At 40.2% G+C, this 20054-nt stretch overlaps 1 protein-coding gene across 1 annotated transcript in view; it reads left to right on the forward strand.

The window, feature by feature from the left end:
• TMEM178B (transmembrane protein 178B) overlaps positions 1-20054 on the forward strand; it is a 377870-nt gene that overhangs the window by 249059 nt on the left and 108757 nt on the right. The gene's annotated exons all lie outside the window — the stretch shown is intronic.

Consider the following 20054-nt stretch of genomic DNA (forward strand, 5'->3'; position numbering starts at 1 on the left):
CTTGCCGTACGCCTTTCCCAATCTTGAACCAGTCTGTTGTTCCGTGGTCAGTTCTTACTGTTGCTACTTGGTCCTTGTACAGATTCCTCAGGAGAGAGACAAGGTGGCTTGGGATGCCCATCCCACTAAGAACTTGCCACAATTTATCATGATCCACACAGTCAAAGGCTTTAGAATAGTCAATGAAGCAGAAGTAGATGTTTTTCTGAAACTCCCTGCCTTTCTCCATTATCCAGCGGATATTGGCAATCTGGTCTCTCGTTCCTCTGCCTTTTCTAAACCCAGCTTGAACATCTGGCAACTCTCGCTCCATGTATTGCTGGAGTCTTCCTTGCAGGATCTTGAGCATTACCTTACTGGCATGAGAAATAAGGGCCACCGTACGGAAGTTGGAACAGTCTTTTGCATTTCCCTTTTTTGGTATGGGGATATAAGTTGATTTTTTCCAGTCTGATGGCCATTCTTGTGTTTTCCATATTTGCTGGCAAATGGCATGCATCACCTTGACAGCATCATCTTTTAAGATTTTAAACAGTTCAGCTGGAATCCCGTCGTCTCCTGCTGCCTTGTTGTTAGCAATGCTTCTTAAGGCCCATTCCACCTCACTCCTCAGGATGTCTGGTTCTAATTCATTCACCACACCGTCAAAACTATCCTCAATATTATTATCCTTCCTATACAGATCTTCTGTATAGTCTCGCCACCTTCTCTTGATCTCTTCAGCTTCTGTTAGGTCCCTGCCATCTTTGTTTCTTATCATACCAATTTTTGCCTGAAATTTACCTCCAATGTTTCTAATTTTCTGGAAGAGGTCTCTTGTCCTTCCTATTCTGTTGTTTTCTTCCACTTCCATGCATTGCTTGTTTAAAAATAGTTCCTTATCTCTTCTGGCTAACCTCTGGAATTGCGCATTTAACTGGGCATATCTCCCCTTATCCCTGTTTCCTTTTGCTTTCCTCCTTTCTTGGGCTACTTCCAGTGTCTCAGCAGACAACCATTTTGCCTTCTTGGTTTTCTTTTTCTTTGGGACGTACTTTGTTGCCGCCTCCTGAACAATGTCGCGGACTTCTGTCCATAGTTCTTCTGGGACTCTGTTTACTAAATCTAGTCCTTCAAATCTGTTCTTCACTTCCACTGTATATTCGCTAGGAATGTTAGTGAGATCATATCTAACTGGTCTGTGTATTTTCCCTGATCTCTTTAGTTTTATTCTAAATTGGGCAATAAGAAGTTCGTGATCTGAGCTACAGTCAGCCCCAGGTCTTGTTTTCACCGACTGGATGGATGTCCGCCACCTTTGGCTGCAAAGGATGTAGTCAATCTGATTTCGGTGTTGACCGTCTGGTGAGGTCCATGTGTAAAGCCGTCTTTTAGGTTGTTGGAAGAGAGTGTTTGTTATACACAGCGAGTTTTCCTGGCAAAATTCTATCAGCCTGCGTCCCGCTTCATTTTGTTCTCCCAGACCATGCTTGCCTGTGATCCCAGTTGTCATTTGACTTCCCACCTTGGCATTCCAGTCTCCTGTAATGAAAATAATGTCTCTTTTTGGTGTATTATCCAGTAGGTCCTGCAGATCCTCATAGAACTGATCTACTTCTGCTTCTTCAGCAGCTGTGGTTGGGGCGTATATTTGGATCACTGTAATGTTGAAAGGCTTTCCTCGAATGATCTCGAATTGAGATCATTCTGTCATTTTTTGGGTTGTATCCAAGCACCGCTTTAGCGAATTTCTTATTAATTATGAAGGCTACTCCATTTCTTCGATGTTCCTCTTGTCCGCAGTAGTAGATCTGGTGGTCATCTGATGTGAAGTGGCCCATTCCAGTCCATTTCAGTTCGCTGACCCCCAGAATGTCTATCTTTAGTCTTGACATCTCACCAATAACAACATCCAATTTGCCCTGGCTCATAGATCTTACATTCCAGGTTCCTATGGTGTGTTGATCTTTAGAGCATCGGATTCGTCGTTCACCTCCAGTACCGTCGGCCGCTAGTCTTCCTTTCGGCTTTGAGCTAGCTGCGTCATCACATCTGGGGCTAGTTGAACTTATCCTCTGCTCCTCCCCAGTAGCATTTTGGCCATCTTCCGACCTGGGAGTCCCATCTTCCAATGGCATACCGACATATCTCTGGTTGTACTGGTCCATTTAGTTTTCTTGGCAAGGATACTGGAGTGGTTTGCCATTGCCTTCCCCAGGGATCACGCTTGGTCTGACCTCTCTGCCACAACCGTCCCGTCTTGGGTGTCCCTTCACGGTTTCGCTCATGACATCATTGAGGTGCTCAAGCTCCAGCGCCCCGACAAGGCGGCGATCCTTTGCTGGAGAATCGTGGCTACTGTAAAAAAAACTTGGTAATGATTGCAGTAATGCTGTTTCAAAGGAGTACAAGCTCAATGTTGGCTATTCCCAGGACAAATAGGCCAGCTTTTGCCACTTAACCGTCTTAACTCCCAGTATGGGAGAAAAGCAGGATATAAGCAAAGTGGTTGGATACTTCTGCCACTTTCTAAAGTGAGTTGGGTTATGATGAGAAACAGGGAGTTTGCTGTTGTTTAACCTCATCTCTGGAATCCTCTCCTTATTCTTTTACCAGGTCTTTTCTAGTGATGCAATATTGTGATTGTATTGAACTACTTATTGATGTTATTGTGTAAGTAGCTTCTGACTTATAGAAACTTTGAGATGACCGTAACACAGAGAACTACTTGCTTCAATTCACTCAATGAGTTTTCATTACTTAGATGGGATTCTAATCTTATTGTCTCAGAGTCAGCCATGGCACCATGTTGGATCCCTATTCAACCATTGTTGTTGTAGTATGCCTTCAAGGACCCTCTTGTAGCGTAGTGAGTTAAACTGCTGAACTGCTGAACTTGCTGACCAAAAGGTTGGTGGTTTGAAGAGGAGTGAACTCCCACTGTTAGTCCCAGTTTCTGCCAACCTGGCAGTTTAAAAACATGCAAATGTGAGTAGATAAATAGGTACCACTTCGGCAGGAAGGTAACAGCATTCCATGTAGTCATGCCAGCCACATGACCTTGGAGGTGTTTACCACAAAGCTGGCTCTTTGGCTTAAAAATGGAGACTCCCCCAGAGTCAGGCATGACTAGACTTAATGTCAGGGGAAACCTTTACATTTTTATGCTTTCAAGTCATTTTGGTTTTTTGTTTTTTTTTCATGTCAGGAGCAACTTGAGAAACTGCAAGTCGCTTATGGTGTGAGTGAATTGACTGTCTGCAAGAACATTGTCCAGGGAACACCCAGATGTTTTGATGTTTTACCATCCTATGGGAGAGTTCTGTCATGTTTCCCTGCATGAGGAGTCACCTTGATGAACAGCAACCTTAAGCTATCACAGGGTGTTTTTGGCAAGATTTTTTCAGAGGGTGTTTGTCTTTTCTTTCATCTGCAGTCAAGAGAGTATGATCTGTCCAAGGTCACTCAGAGGGACTTTGTGACCAAGCAGGGATTTCAACTCTGTTCTCCAGGGTTATATCCAATGCTAAAGACACAACATCACACTTGCTATATTTATATTCCATCTCTGCTCCAACAAACCCAAGGAGGTAGACATTGTTCTTTCTGAGGGGCCACCACCAGAAAGGCCCTGTTTCATGTCCCCACCAGTTGTGCCTGGGACTGAGAGCAGGACCTCCTCAGCTCATCTTAATGCTCTAACTGGTTCATAAAGGGAGATACGTTCAGATAGGTAAGCTAGACCAGAACCATTTCAAGATTTATAGGCTAAAGCCAGCACTTTGAATTGTGCTTGGTAGTAAATCGGCAGCCAGTGGTGCAATTGGGGGTGGTGGTGGTAGTGGTGGTGGTGTATGCTCCCTGTGTGCCATTTGTAATTCAATAAGAATAGTTACAGAGGTGCAGCATTTCAAAATAATTTAAAATCAAGCTAATAGTACCCCACAACAAGCTACACAAGAAGAAATGTTTTTTTTATTCCATAGACTGATTTTAACAGCTTGTGACCTTAGGTATTTAAACACAACTGAAGATAATTATTTTAAGGTCCATTTGAGGAAGAGGAGACTTACTTTTTTAAAAAAGTATAAACCGAGTTGTAATGTTATTTGGGATTATAATTAGATGCAACTGAAGATGCCAGCCACAGATGCAGGTGAAATGTCAGAAGAACATCCTGCTAGAACATGGCCATACAGTCTGGAAACCACACAATTCCCCAGTGACTCTGGCCATGAATGCCTTCAACAATACATTGCAACTAAATACTTTTAAAGTAACTTTCCAAGCTGTGAACTGAAACCAGGTGTGTAGGTACTCCTTTGGAATAATCACATGTTGTCTGGAAAACAGGGTATTACTTGTCTATCCACTATTCACTTCCATTCCTAAATAATATCACCCCTGCTAGGCTCTCCTCCATTAGACTCCATTTTTCTGTCTGGGATAATATGGAGCAATTTGCCTTGGCATTATGCACACCTATTATGTGGAGGCTTATTCATCAAGTAATCTTACTGTCTTTAATTTTGATGTCAGTGACAGTGAGGAATGCATTAGAAGGAAGGTTGAATACTTGCGAAGTTAAAAAAATGTCTGGTGGTTGACAAAGATGACCCTTGCGAAGAAGGCCTGGGAAGCGCAAGGGTCGGGATTCAGCAAAGCTCCAATTATGACAGAGCAGTTGGCAGCTGCTCAATAGTTAAGGTGAACTGAGGTGAAATTTTCCCCTGCCAAAATTGCAGGCTGTTCTACATGTCTGAGCTCAGCCATGAATGTTAAAGCAGTTCCTGGTAGTTCTTTCTTAAGAGACAGGTGCACATTGGGGAGTTTAGAATACAATGCCATATAAAGGTAACTATAGGCCAAATATTGTGAAGGCACTAGATCCCATCTGATCATAGAAACTAAGCAGGGTCTGATCTGATTAGTACTTGGATGAGGGACTGCAAAGAGGCTCTAGGCTATATTTCAGAGGAAAGCAATGCAAAAACTGCCTCTGAATATTCCTTGCCTAAGAGGAAGATATAAAATTAATGGAGTAACCATAAGTTGACTTGAAGGCACAGACACAATGACAAGAGTGGCATTTCTACTTAGTTTTTCAAACAAATAGCTACAACTCCTTTTTTGCCAAAGTATGGAGATGACTTGGAATTATGGTATTTGTTAGCCATTGGAATTGCTGGTATTTTAGGTAAATTCCATGAGCTAAGAGTCCCTGTGGCGCAGTGGGTTAAAGCGCTTAGCTGCTGAACTTGTTGACCGAAAGGTTGCAGGTTCAAATCCGGAGAGCGGCATGAGCTTCCGCTTCTGCCAACCTAGCAGTTTGAAAACATGCAAATGTGAGTAGATCAATAGGTACCACTGGCGGGAAGGTAACGGCGCTTCATGCAGTCATGCTGGCCACATGACCCTTGGAGGTGCCTACGGACAATGCTGGCTCTTTAGCTTAGAAATGGAGATGTGTACCACACCTCAGAGTTAGACACGACTGGATTACATGTCACGGGAAACCTTTACCTTTTCCATGACCTAACTAAATGTCTAATTCTGGCCAGCGTATTTGGTGGTTCTATTTACTGCCTCTTCACTGCAAGGCAATACTTGTATTAAACCAGTGGTTCCCAATCTTTTTTTTTTTTACCAAGGGTCACTTGACCAGGGACCACTTTGACCAGGGAACACTCTCCAACATTAGTACCAAAAAGGTTACAAATCAGTTTTTGGTCAACTTTAGATTTGGTTTGGTCATTTGGAGTGCTGATTCAGAAAATTGCATTGGATAGACCATACCAGCTCTTGTTTCTGATACAGAACATATGCCATCCAATAATTACCATCTGCTCACCCACAAAAAACCATATGTAACAATCTAGAGCTGATGTGGTAGTAGTAATCTTTTATACGTAGTCAGCCTCTCCCCACCCAACATCCTCATTGCCTCAGCACTATAAGAAAGTTTCACAAGACCCGTCGCTTCCTTTGTCCTGTGATTTCAAGGCAACTGTGTAGTAATGGTGAGGTCACAGACCGTAGTTTCATTCTTGCAGACCACTTGTGGTCAACGGACCACAGGTTGGGAACCACTGTATTAAACCCACTGAGTCTACTCTTGTCAAAACTTCAAGGAACTACCATCATTGAATGAATCCTGGAAAAGAATCTGTTTCAGTTCAGGAAACTGTCCAATTAGCATGCTTGCTCAATTGTTCTTCTATTCCCCATAACTGTTTCATAGTGATTATTCCATTTAATCCTTTGCCATCCTACATTTCCTAATGCTTTTAAAATGTCATGGTTTCTCTCTTCCTCCTCCTTTGTTTTTAGTCTACTTCAGTTGTTACATAGTTGTTTGCATTTAGTTAATCCTGCCCTTCCCAGTGAGCTCAGGGAAAAGCAAACTACCTTAACTTCTTCTAGCATGCTTTCCTCTTCACCAACAATCTAAACAAAGAATTTTCCATTTTGTTTTTGTCACAATTTGAGGGGGCTTGCTCAGGTGTCTCAGTTTTCATCAGTAAAATCTTGGGGGGTATGTTTGTGTCCTGGACCCTTCTCTTGTCTCTGCGGGAAACCTTATAGCCTTGAATTTGTACCAGATCTTGAAAAGTTACTTTAAAAAATAATTTATTTTGTAATAATTACAAAACTCAAAAGCAATTCCTTCCTGTTAAGCTTGTCAAAAAAATCTATAACTTGTAATATTATTCTTTGCATTAAAGCTACTTTTTCTTATAAAAATTGAGTAAAATATAACATTGGCAGCTGCTGGGCTGGAAAATCTGCTTTGGGCACAAGTCCAAACTTTAAAGGAGTTCTCCGAAGTTCTGAATCTATTTTAGACCCGTAACTCGGGCAAAGACATTCAGTAAATCAACTGTACCAATAATACAGGCCACCAAGGTTAAAGAATAGCTTAAAATTTGAAAAAGTCAGCTAAAAATACTGCCCAAATGCCCTTTAAAGGCTATTTTAAAAGAAATTAGAAAATGCTATTTAAAAACCAGAGAAGCATTTTCAATTGTTAGGTTGGTTTTGTAATACATTTTTCCTTCACTCTTGTCCCTAAAATAGCAACATGTTATTGATAGATAGTTTGCCCCAGTGTGTGACTTCCATGCTCCTGTATGTGCAGTGAACCCAAGGCTATCATGCTGTCACTGCCAAGGTCTTTCCTACAACAGCACTGGAGAGATTTGCCGGTTTCTAGTGGACAAAAAAAGATATTATTCTCTAAAACAACTGTATTACTTCTCATCGGGGATGGGCAAAGTGCAACTGGGTTGCAATTCCCAGCATTCCTCACTGTTAGCTATGCTGATTAGGAATTATGGAAGTTGCAGTTCAACAACAACAGAAGGGATGTTCTTTGTCCATTTCACATATCCCCAGATAGTTGAAGGATTTGCAACACACATAGAAGGCACTCTCTAGACCAGTGGTTGTCAACCTGTAGTAACAGTGGCCTCACTGTTACTACAATGTTGCAAAGAGAGCAACTGATATAGTCGCTCTCTTATACTGCTGAGACTTATTAAATATGGATTTCTGTGGGCAAGCAGATGGTGACTACTGCATGGCATATGCTCTGTATCAGAAACTAGAGCTGATGTGGTCTATCCAATGCAATTTTCTGAATCAGCATCCCACATAACCAAACTAAAACTAAAGTTGACCAAAAACTGACTTGTAACCCTTTTGGTACTAATGTTGGAGAGTTGTCCCTGGTCAAAGTGGTCCCTGCTGAAGTGGTCCCTGGTCAAAAAAAAAAAGGTTGGGAACCACTGGTCTAGATGTTTTGGATTACAATTCCAGCATAGTCAATGGTGAGTCATTCCGGAAACTATTGCTGATAATCTGGAAGATATCAGGTTGCCTTGTTCTAGTACAGAGGAGCCTTCCAACCTTCACATGATTGTTTATTAAATAAAAACTGGATTAAATCAATCTTTGTATCATCAAGGAGGACTCCTCTTATGTTGCAGCAGTCTTCAAATATTTATTCTTAACATGTTCAAGTTGCAAAGGGGTCTTGTAGCACATTATAGACTCGCTAAAAGAACAAAGTAGGTTGCATACACTTTCAGCGATACACCTGAGAAAGTAGGCTTACTCTAGAAAAGCTTATCCCACTAACTTGATTCTCTTAGTTGTTTGGGGGGGGGGGCAGTAATAGAAATATTGCTTGTTGTCCAAAATAAGTTGGGGCTGAAATTACACATATCATATTTCCTTCAAGTATAAGAAGTGGTGACTAAATGGAACTTATGTGGCCTTCCAGATGTTGTCAGACTTCAACTGCCAACATTCCTTTCCATTGACTAAATATTTCTACCCCACCTTTTAGCTTTGAGCAGTTTACTACCATTAAACAAACAAACAAACAAAATATAAATTACCAACAGTGCACATACGCACATTTGTGAACTAAAATGTAACAGAGTTCCCAGAAATGGCAACACAACATCATGGAGCCAAGAAACAAAGTTAAAGAAAAATATGAGAAAACAGAAATAGTCTTAGTGCACGGAAAGATTAGTTTTCAACTCCCAGAAGTCCTAACAAACATGGCTGATGGTCAGGACTTCTGGGAACTGGTTTCAAAACAATTCGAGGGCTGACATCCAGCAACATCTGGAGGATTGCACAATTCCCACCCCTGGATTGAAGTTTGGTGTTGAAACTGTTTTCTTTTGTGAACTCTGCGGCACTTCCTTCAGTTCAGCTGCTGGTGTTCTTATGATTTTTGGAGCACAGAAATGAGTTTCCTCCCCCAATGACTTCAGGCAGTTTTGACTGGCCTTGGTGTGCAGTAAGAGGATGGTGATAACAGCGCAGCCCTAAGGCCATATCCCAGAAGTGATGCTTAAGTCAGTATTTGCATTTCCATTTTCTGTAACTGCAATTCAAGCTGAGTTATAAAATCCACAGTGGTTAGCTTATACATTTAGTTTGAAACGAAGTGTCTTCTGGTGTCTGCCCCACATTTAACTACACAGAAAGTGCCATGTTTCACATTAAAGGGTGTTTGTAGGAAAACTTGGAAATATAACGTATTTAGACTGCAATTCCCAATATCCTCCAGCAAGTGGCCATGGTTGCTGGATACTTCTGAGGACTGTAGATGAACAAATACATTTTCAAAGCTCTGGTATTTAGCAATGTTCGGGAAACTATCTTAAGAGCAGTACTGTTCTAATCAGCTGAAAGGTAGGTTAAAGCTGATAGCACTTGTAATAAGCCACATGAAGGGATGTCCTCTTTATCCCAATGAGACTGAGACTTGACAGGCAACAAATGGCAGAACACGCTTCCTACTTATGGCCAAACAATAGCAAAATACCAAAAGTTATTAACTAGAAGGCATTGCAGCTGTTTGCTTCCTCCTGAGCCTACTAAGACGGGCAGGATTCCACCCCGTTTTTCTCTTCTCTTTCTTGCCAAATTAATTGTTTGCAATTAAAACTAAGTTTGCAGCAATGGAAATAATCTAAGGATAAAGGGGAAAGAAAATAGAAAAACTGGGACATTTCAAAAGCAGTTGAAAAAGTGGGATAGCATAGGGTTAACTGGGACTGTCAGTTCCACATCTAGATAGTTAGAGGGTGTAGGTTCCCTAAGGAATCCATGTACAAGTAAAAAGAAGGGAAAGCATTTATGAGATGTTACTCATAAATGAATTACTAGCATGCCACTAGGAATCATAGAATTGGAAGAAACTACATGGGACATCCAGTCCAACCCACTGACATGCAAGAAAGCCACAAGCCAAGGACCCCAAACAGATGGCCACTTAAAAGTTTTTCTCCTGCAAAATTTATTTCACTATCAGAAGTTTTCCACCAACATTTGTCCTATAGTAGTAGAAAATCGTGGATTTTATCTCATACTTGCCTCTCTTTTTTGTGCTCATGTATAAAAGGAAAAAGTAGACATTTCAAGTGTTTGGGAGATTTGAGTGTTGCAATTATGATTCTGGAGACTTGGGCCCCATCTATACTGCCATATAATGCAGTGTGAAACTGCATCATATGGTCAGTACAGAGGCATATATAACAGTTCAATGTATTTAAACCTCATTATCTGAGTATACACTAATCTAATAATGCATGGATATGAATTGCCACTTCACCATAGAAACCCACTGGAGACTTTAGGCAAGCCACATTTGCCTTAGAGAATAGAAAAAGTAGTCCTCCTCTGAACATTTTCTGCCAAGAAAGCCCTGTGACAGGTTTGTGTTCGAATTGTCATGAGTACAAAATGAATTGAAAGCATGCATAACAGTGTAAATCCTTGACTATTTTTTCCTCACATACAATAATGAGAAATTACTGTACTTCTCACCTTGCTGCAGGAGAAAGCAAACCTTTTCCCCAATATTATCTCCATATTGGAATGCCCAAGTGTTGCAGAAGAATTATTATGCAGAGGGGGGAAAAATGATAGTTTCAGAACAGGAAACAAAGAAAATAATGATTTTAGCTATTAAAAAAACCCCATGCCTTTCTCTATACAGTAATCTCTCTGAAACACTTTGGGACATCCAAATACTAAGAAAGCTGTGCAAAGGTTGTGCTAGTCTATTACTCTTCTTGACAGAGTTTCTTAACTGTTAGGAAACCAATTTTTTCAGACCTAGAAATGAATAATTGTGAATATTCTTTCCCTCCCTGCGCATAGCAGTAAATAAGAGTGTATAAATAAGAGAAGCAAAACAAGCATAACATTCGGCATTCTTTTTCCTTGGGGAAAATTGGATATAAACCATAACTACATGGAGACAAGAGCCATTCTATGAATAAATATTATCACTCTTGATTTAGTAAGCTTGATCTTGGAAGCTACGATCTACTTGATGAGATCTATGGTTGCCCTACATTTCACAATGATTCAAAAATATTTCCAATGTAGAGCAAGTTAAAAAGTGCTGAAAATTGAGATATTTACTATTTTAAATGTAATTTTCAAATATGTTTCTTTCAAATTTGGAATGAATAATACACTGTTGTACTCGTACCCTCCAAATGTTATGAACTGGTTTGAATAATCCACATTAATCCATGGTCACTCCATTTTTTCAGTAGCCTTAAAAATTGTACAGTTTTTCTATTCCTCTTCCACTTTCCCTTTTTTCATTAGTTCGCTTCTGTTGTTGCAAACTGAGTCATTTGCACTCTATGAATTCAGTGAAGGACAGAGGGAAGAAGTAAAATCTTGTCTTTCTCAGTTGGCCCAAGCAAAAAAAAAAACTGCTTAGTCTCACAATACATGTCTGGTGTGAAATGTTGGAAGAGAGGAAATTCTGCTTGAATTGGGAAGAAGATACTGGCTCATTTGGTGCCTTAAGCCCCACTGGCCAAACCTCTTGAATATTTTATTTATTTATTTATGTATTTATTTATTTTTGGTGTATGAGCGACTTGAGAAACTGCAAGTCGCTTCTGGTGTGAGAGAATCGGCTGTCTGCAAGGACATTGCCCAGGGGATGCCCAGAAGTTTGTCTTTTTTATGTTTTACCATCCTTGTGGGAGTCTTCTCTCATGTCCCCACATAGGGGGCTGGAGCTGACAGAGGGAGCTCATCTGTGCTCTTCCGACCTGTTGGTCTTCAGTCCTGCCGGCACAAGGGTTTAACCCATTGTGCCACCGGGGGCTCCTACCTCTTGAATATTTCCATGGAACATATTTGCAGAAGAGGTATGCATGTGGCTGCACATGATGAGGCACTCTCTCACACATAAACACATATTGGTGATTGACACAGGGTTTGTGAGAAGAGTAGAAGGAGGGTAAAAAAGTATTATTATTGTTATTATTATTAGAAACACGACAAGATGAGTCCACAGCAGACACTCTGCTGGCTGTTGAATTGGATCACATGTTGGACATTTCCCAAATGTCTAGGACTGTGTGATGTATCAGTGAATAATGCTTTGGTTAGACCACATCTGGAATATTGTGTCCAATTCTGGGCACCACAATTCAAGAGAGATGTTGACAAGCTGGAAAGTGTCCAGAGGAGGGCGACTAAAATGATCAAGGGTCTGGAGAACAAGCCCTATGAGGAGCGGCTTAGGGAACTGGGCATGTTTAGCCTGAAGAAGAGAAGGCTGAGAGGAGACATGATAGCCATGTATAAATATGTGAGAGGAAGCCACAGGGAGGAGGGAGCAAGCTTGTTTTCTGCTTCCTTGGAGACTAGGACGCGGAGCAATGGCTTCAAACTACAAGAGAGGAGATTCCATCTGAACATTAGGAAGAACTTCCTGACTGTGAGAGCCGTTCAGCAGTGGAACTCTCTGCCCCGGAGTGTGGTAGAGGCTCCTTCTTTGGAAGCTTTTAAGCAGAGGCTGGATGGCCATCTGTCAGGGGTGATTTGAATGCAATATTCCTGCTTCTTGGCAGGGGGTTGGACTGGATGGCCCATGAGGTCTCTTCCAACTCTTTGATTCTATGATTCTATGAATGCGTGCAGGTCCCAGTAAGGTGGCCTTTTGCAGCTGGCAGATGGTAATTTTGTCAGCGCTGATTGTGTTTAAATGCCAGGCCAAGGTCTTTAGGCACTGCAGCCAGTGTGCCGATCACCACTGGGACCACCTTGACAAGCTTGTGCCAAAGTCTTTGCCGTTAGATCTTTAAATCCTCATATCATGTCAGCTTTTCCAGTCGTTTCTCTGCAATCCTGCTGTCAACTGGGATTGCAACATAGATGATCCATACTTTGTTTTTTAACATGATTGTGAGGTCAGGAGTATTATGCTCCAAAACTCTGTCTGAATCCGGAAGTCCCAGAGGAGTTTGGCGTATTCATTCTCTGTAACTTTTTTCCAGCTTGTGATCCCTATAACTCCTGCAATCTCAAGTAGGTCTATTGTCTGAATAATTTTTCAAATTTACCATCTCTAAAATAACATTTCTAAAATCAGTGGGCACAAAGTAGAATATGTTTACAAAGGGGGAAGTGAGAGTTCAAAAAGATGTGAGAATGCCACCTTACCTACAATGACTGCATGAATAATTTTATTTGCTTATCTTTCCCCCCCCCCCCCCCCCCAACACCACCAAAATAAGCTCTAAGTAATTTCCTCCCATCTAATTTGACTCAAGGCAATTTGCATTTCAAATGTATGTTTATTCTTTCCCTTGATTACCTTTTGCCCTAGAGCTGCGGTTGGAGCCTGCCTTACGCAGGAGAGTCTTTTAAGTCTTACAGTTAACAATCTCAAGATCCCATTTCCTCTAACTCTGATTCTGTTAACACATAATCTTGTGCCCCATGGATATAAAGTGCATATCTGACACTTCACTTGACTTTGCCGTATTTCTCACCAATATGCAGAACACATCTGCAGGGCCCTGTGGTTTCTTTGCACTCAGAAGTGCAAATTAAAGAACTGCAATCCCCCCTCCCCCTGTACTACAGCATCACTCTTGTGTGACAAACAATTTACAATCTGCATTTTATCATGCTTAATGTCATTTTCTTCCTCCCCAAGGAGAAGTTCTGAAATGAATTGTGTGCAATGATGCAAAAGTATGTTTGGAACATGATCCATCCTTCAGCCCATGTGGAAGGTCTTTATGAATACCATATGATGTTGCAATATATTGAATCAAACCATTGGCAAGCTAGGCTAAAATTTATTATATATATATATTAGGTGTAGCAGAATGTTTAAATAGATATCTTTTACACAGTAGTTCCATGTAATTTATTTTGAATGCTCTCTGTTATTATGCATAATATTTTTGTAGTTACTTAATCATGAAGATTATAAACCATTAGCTTTAGAACAGACCTAATCCTGGTTGACATGACAAGTTTGTTAATCTGCATCTCTGTAATCTGCTTTGGTACCTGATTATGTGGACTGTTGGCATAGGTGCATACATTTCACAATTCGTAATAGTGGCCTCTATTGTTTACTGTCTCTCATGCAATTAATTTGGACATCTCTGTGAATCTCCCCTCCACACGTTTTAATCACAATTAGCACCGAGAGTATAAATTTGTTCCATTTTTCACACGTGGGTTTGTATACCCATAAATATTCAGAACCTTGAAAGTTTCTTTTCAGACTACAGCCTTTGTAATTTCCTAGCCAATATGGCTAACAATCATACTGTATGGGGGATTTTGGGTGTTGAAGTCCCCCAGAATATTTTTCTAAGATACTGTCGGTGTATTCAGCATAGTGGTTCCCAACCTTTTTTTTTTTAACTAGGGCTCACTTTGACCAGGGCCCACTTCACCAGTGCCCACTTTGGCCAGGGCCCATTTGACCAGGGACAACTCTCCAACATTAGTCCCAAAAGGATTACGAATCAGTTTTTGATCAACTTTAGATTTGGTTTGTTTATTTGGTGTGCTGACTCAGAAAATTGCATTGGACAGACCTCATCAGCTCTAGTTTCTGATACAGAACATATACCATCCAGTAGTCACCATCTGTTCACCCACAAAAAACCATATTTAACAATCTAGAGCTGTGGACCTTAATTTAGGTCTCGCAGTCCACTGTTGGACCGCAGCTCACAGTTTGGGAACCACTGATTTAGCATGACCATTTTGCCTTCTCTGATGTGCAACTGTGCTTTGCTTTCTGAGGATCTCAAGAACAAATATTTTGTACCTTTTTATATTAAATTAGGGCTAAGTGATTACAAAATGCAAGAATAGTGAGGTATTCTAAGTTGTCTTACAACCTGCATCAGATTTATGAAGTAGGTGCAATAATATTTTTGTTGGGTGAACATCATTTGGCAAAAATCTACTTAAGTCCCGAGGCTTCACAAACCCTTTTTTTGGGAGAAATAAGTAAAGCTCCGTGAAATAGGTGCATTTTTTATTTTGCCAATTGTACATCCTTTTCTGTATATTTGTAGTAGGATAAGAGACACAGCCTTGGTTATGTATACTTCCAGCAGCAGTCATGTTGTTAGAAAATATGCAAGTACATGGGCAGGACCAATTATATGGGCCTTTTCGGTCTCTTCTTCTGGCTACGGTAGTCTGTCAGTGGAAACAAAAGACCTGGACTGACTTGACCATGAATAGACAATTAATACCCAATAATTAACAAACCCCCCCCCCCCTGATTTTGAAGAATATGGCTAGAACTGGTTTGTTTCTATGGCCTAGTATCACTTCTTTCCCATATCTATGTATACATAAAACCACCCATTTGGAATTATATTAGAAGAAAGCAGGAAAGACAGCAGATTTCTCTCAATAGAAGAGAAAATGTTGAATTATTTTGAATGCCTGCAGAAATAATGGGTGGTAATGTTTTTAGAATCCCAATCTGTTTCAGCTTGTGTATATTCTCAATGCCTTCTTTGGGGACAATATAAAATCATTGTTGTGTTATGTGCCTTCAAGTCATTTCTGATTTATGGCAACCTTAAGGCAAACCTATTGTGGGCTTTTCTGGGCCTAAAAGTATGCGACTCGCCCAAGGTTTCCATGATTGAGAAGGGAATCGAGCCCTGGTCTCCTGAGTGTCAATCCAGCACTCAGACCACTAAATCATGCTGGCATAGATACATAACAACATTGTAATCGCTGTCTTTTAAGTTTACAAGAAACAGAAACAGAGTTTTGGCAATGGCTAAGGAACAAAATGTTTACAGAGGAAAGATAGCTAGAAGCTTGAGGAGCCAGTAAAGGGAGAATATCATAAGTCAAGCAAAACTTCATGACTCAGAAGGAAGAGCTTGATGAAGTAAAGGTTAAGAAGTATAATTGTGTTGGTGGACTTGAATCATGGTGGCTAAATATGCTCAGCCAAAAAAGAGTATCTGCCCTTGCTTATGAGCATCTTCGGAATATTTGCTTCACTTCTAAATGATAAAATGATGAATGTTACAAGCTTTTGGAATGGGTAGTTCTACAGTTAGTGTAACTGGGTAACTATCCTCTTTAACTCCTCTAAATTGTGCTTAGACTTGCAGGTTGAGATAGAAAACCAGAGGTAGTTGGCCCATCCTTTAGTGATTCCCTGGCTTAATCTCTGCTGCCTACTGTCCTACCAACTCCGGTGGCCCTCAGCTGCTACCAAATCTATTTTTTTTGTCTTCATAAAGGTCAGATAGATGTGAAACCTGAAATCTGTCTATATTCCAAGGTTTTATGCCCATTCCGGGGGGGGGGGGGTGTGGCGGGGTGGCATAAAGCATGAGATTTAGAGACAGCATTGAAATTGAACAGAGGATGGCTCATAGTAGTATGCTAAGTGGGATCTCAGGAAATGTACAGACCATAGGCACTGCAGAATCACAGTAGTTCAACATCATTTTAACTGCCACTGCTCCATCCTGTGGAATCCTGGGATTTGTAGTTTGTTGTTGCACCAAGAACTCTCTGATAGATAAGAATAAATATCTCACAAAAAAATCCTAGAATTCGATAGCATTGAGCCATGGCAGTTAATATGGTACAAAAATGCTATATTTTTGCAATATGGATATACAGCTGTAAGGTCTATCAGGTAAACATCAACCTGGGGAACTTGGCATATTCTTTAGTTTAGTTTGACTGTTTCTTTTTAAATGTTCCAGTTTCTGCCACCTCCTTCCACTTTCCCCCTTTGTCCCCAAGTTACTACAATTGCTTCAGTTTGAGTTCAAACTGTAAATGTAGCTGGCAGACAATTAGATCAGTAAAGATGATGGAAGGAGATGAAAATATTGCCCTTCCCAGAAGCAAGAACAAAAACAAACAGCTGCATCCTTGCTCAAGTGTTCCTCATTAATAACTTTTGGCATTTTGATCCCGCTGTAATAGGGTTTCCTCTGTGAAATGTTGGAGGGTATGTGGCTGCCATAAATCTCCATAGATCTCTAGAGGCAAAGCATTCCAAGGGTAGTTGCAATTATGAAAAGCTAACCTTTCCTGGCTAAGTCAGCAAATGTCACTCAGTCTTGGCAAATGTAATGATCTCACAGCAGCATGTATCCAATCAGATAAGATCAGTGAGAGCAAATGAGGTCTGTTGAAAGTCAGAAAAATCTGGACTGGGTAAACACAACATTTGAACATTTCATAAGAAAGGGTAAGAAAGCATGGGGGAAAGCATTAGTAGAAAATGGGAAGTCATCTTGCTTTTCTGAAGTTCTCTTTTTAGAGGAAGTTGAAGAGATTGGCATTTGGAAACTGGCTGCTTAGGATTGTAGTAATCCATCAGCCTTTATACCACTTTGAATATTGTGAAACAGTTGTAGACTTTAGGAAATACCAACATGTATTTTTAAAGTACAATATATTTCTCAATATATTAACATGCATCGTTTTAACATAAATATTGTTTAGACATTGATGTTTGTATGGGGTGATGTTCAGAGTACTGTGCTAAAAAAATCATAGGTAAAATGCAGAATGGAATGGAACTTGTGAAAGTATTCTGGGATCTATCCACATCTTCCTATTTCCTTTTAACACACTCTGCAATAGGAGCCCTGAAAACCCAACTCTGGACATAACTCATAACTGAAGATATGCTTCACAGCCACAGAAGCCCGTGTGGTGTAGCTGGTAGAGTGTTAAGCTAGGATTCTGGGAAACTGGAATATAAATACATAGTCAGCCATGGAAACTCACTGAGTGACCTTGGGAAAGTCTTATTATCTTGACTTATCTTGGCCATCTAGGAGTTTGGGACTCTAAATTCCAGAAGCCCCTAGCGAGTTTGTCCATTGGTCAGGGATTCTGGGAGCTGACATACAAAACACCTGGAGGACCATGGTTTGTGCACCAGTATCTTAGAAGGAGGCAATGGAAAATCCCTTCTGTATAGATATTACCAAGAAAACTCAGGATTGTTGTTGTTTGCCTTCAAAGTGATCCTATGAATGAGAGACTTCTAAGTTACACTGGTATCAACAGCCTTACTCAGATCTCACTGGCTCAAGGTCACAGCTTCCTTGATTGAATCTATCCACCTATAATATGGTCCTCCTCTCTTCCTTCTGCCATCCACCATAAAAAGGTAAAAGTTTTCCCCTGATATTAAGTCTAGTCGTGTCCACCTCTGGGGGTTGGTGCTCATCTCCATTTCTAAACCAAAGAGCTGGCATTGTTCATAGGCACCTCCACCATGCCAATCATTATTGTCTTTTCAAGTGAGCGATGTCTTTTCATGGTACTAACAAATAATAATAATAATAATAATAATAATAATAATAATAATAATAACAACAACAACTTTATTTATATTCCACTCTTCTCACCCTGAAGGGGACTCAGGGCGGATCACAAGTACACATACATGGCAAACATTCAAACGTTTGTATAGACAGTACACAGACAGACAGAACATAAGGAGGTTTGTTGTTTCGACGGTTGGGCTTGAGTCCACAGGGGGTGCTGTTGCTCCATCCTCTATGATGAAGAGCCATCAGGATTTCCTCATTCCATCATTTTCTTTATGGCATTGTAAAACACCTCCCCCCGCTTTTAGCGGTACCTAATTTCTCTAATTACACCTAAAGCTGTTTTTGAACTGCTTAGGTAAACAGTGAACAGGGCTGACGGTCGGCTGCTCACGCCAGCCCGGTGCTTTGAACTTGCAATCTTTCAGTTGATAGATCTTATAGTTGCTGATGATTTACCAGCTGTGCTAAATCTCCAGCAAACAAAGTGCAACAGCCTCAGCTGAGTCATCTTGCCTTTGACTGAGAGTCCAGACTTGACTTCTGGGACCCATTTATTTGTTCATTTAGCAGTCTGTGACATTCACATTCTTCTCCAGCATTCTTATCCAGCACTACAACTCAAATGAGTTGATTTTCTTCCTATCAGCTTTTTCTATTGTTGAGCTTTCACAGCCACACAAAGAAATAGGGATACAATGGCATGAATCATCCTAACTTTAGTATTGAGGACTATATCTTTCCACTTGATGATTTTGTTTAGCCCTTTCATAGCTGCCATTCCATAAATCAGAGTTAACTTGAAGGCAGGTAGTAACTATAACAAACTACGGTCTCTTGTCCCAGTTGTAAAAAAGTTAGTGTTCCTTGGGAGCCACAATGTCATTTCTTACCAAACTTTAGAGTTAGTACATACGTATCTACACTTGTCTACAACCACTCTTTATTATGATAGGGCTAATTTCTTATTGGAGAACCTGAGAAAAAGGTGGGGTACAGAATGTAGATTATAGCTTCACAGGCAGTGGCTTGATTAAATGAGCACCTTCTGTAGAGTGAAGAGCCAACAGAAGGCCACAAAGCATCGTCAATCTCAGTCACGAATATTACTTGAGCAGGTGCACAGCTTTTGGGCTGCCAGCATATGACTTTATTCATTACCACACGAAACTCTGGAAGCTGCTGTCTTGTTTTTAATTAAATAATTCCCTCCGTTTTGAGGTGCGTGGGCTTTTTAATATCAAGAAAAATGAGAAAGATGGCTTGCAGGGGGAAGAACCTCTACAACAGCTGAATTATTTCTGATGGCATTTCAGTTTTTTGAGTGAGCCTCCCCAACCTGTTCCATAATATGTTGAGTCCAAGTATCTGCTTTGTAGATAAAAACAGGAATATTTCTTGTGAGAAAAGAATTAGTAGTTGTAGTTACCATTGTAATCTGGTGTTTTAAAACTGTTTTAACTGGTTTTTAAATAGTATAACTAGTCTAAGCTGTATAATTTATTATTCTTTTATTGGAACTTTTAAAATTAAGTTTTAAGCTGTCATGTATTCTAATCTTGGAGGTGAGGGGTGAAGCAGAATATAAAGCTCACTAGCAAATAAGAATGGGATATACAGCTGCCTTGCAAACATTTCCTCCAAAATTTCACAGATGAAAATAATAATAATAATAATAATAATAATAATTTCATTTCTTACCTCTTCTTGTGACTTGAGGCAGATTACAGAATAATTAGAACACATAAACATTGTAAATTACACATATTAAAATGTAGCTCTATAAAAGATACATATTAAAAATACACAAAACAGAGATTAAACAAAAAGCAAGAGTTTAAAATTAATGCTTAAAAAACTGGCTGAATAGGCCTTCCAGAAGAGATAGGTTTTGAGATGGTTTTTAAATTCTGACAGCTC

This window comes from Anolis sagrei, chromosome 5 (genome assembly GCF_037176765.1).
Source record: "Anolis sagrei isolate rAnoSag1 chromosome 5, rAnoSag1.mat, whole genome shotgun sequence".
NCBI lineage: Eukaryota > Metazoa > Chordata > Lepidosauria > Squamata > Dactyloidae > Anolis > Anolis sagrei.